The sequence below is a fragment of the Coregonus clupeaformis genome, unplaced genomic scaffold (assembly GCF_020615455.1).
Source record: "Coregonus clupeaformis isolate EN_2021a unplaced genomic scaffold, ASM2061545v1 scaf0136, whole genome shotgun sequence".
Classification (NCBI taxonomy): domain Eukaryota; kingdom Metazoa; phylum Chordata; class Actinopteri; order Salmoniformes; family Salmonidae; genus Coregonus; species Coregonus clupeaformis.
In genome coordinates this window covers 508,118-508,999 of record NW_025533591.1, presented here as the reverse complement: position 1 = coordinate 508,999, position 882 = coordinate 508,118, and positions in this window count along the sequence as shown.

Below are 882 nucleotides of genomic sequence, written 5' to 3'. Positions count from 1 at the left end.
GGGAGAGAGTAGGGAAAGAGGAGACAGTGGACAGGATCCTTTAACAGCTATAAAATAGTTGACCAGACCAGGTGGCTCCAGCTCTCTTTGTAGTACCAGTATTCCCTTTCATAGAAATGTAATAGCTATCATCATCTGTCATGCACTGTTAAACTCTAAGTTATAGTGATAGTAAACAATGACATCCACCATCTGCCAGTTACTCCTCTTCTACTCCCCATACATCAGCCCTTCGACATCTGCTCTCCATGCAGCTGTTTGTGGTGCCTCTACACAACTAACAATACATAGGATGGGATAGGAACAACTATCTCAACATTTCAACACTCAAATATCCTCCGATAGGAGTTGCCACTTTTTAATATCTCCTAATATCTCATTTGTTTTTCACACGCTTCCTTAAACAACAGGTGTAGACTAACAGGGAAACGCTTTCTTACGGGGCCTTCCCAACAATGCAGAGAGAAAAACTCTGAAGGATTACTTTATCCTATCCCAGGTATTCCTTAAAGAGGTGGGGTTTCAAATGTCTCCGGAAGGTGGTGAGTGACTCCGCTGTCCTGGCGTCGTGAGGGAGCTTGTTCCACCATTGGGGTGCCAGGGCAGCGAACAGTTTTGACTGGGCTGAGCGGGAACTATGCTTCCGCAGAGGTAGGGGAGCCAGCAGGCCAGAGGTGGATGAACGCAGTGCCCTCGTTTGGGTGTAGGGACTGATCAGAGCCTGAAGGTACGGAGGTGCCGTTCCCCTCACAGCTCCGTAGGCAAGCACCATGGTCTTGTAGCAGATGCGAGCTTCAACTGGAAGCCAGTGGAGTGTGCGGAGGAGCGGGGTGACGTGAGAGAACTTGGGAAGGTTGAACACCAGACGGGCTGCGGCATTCT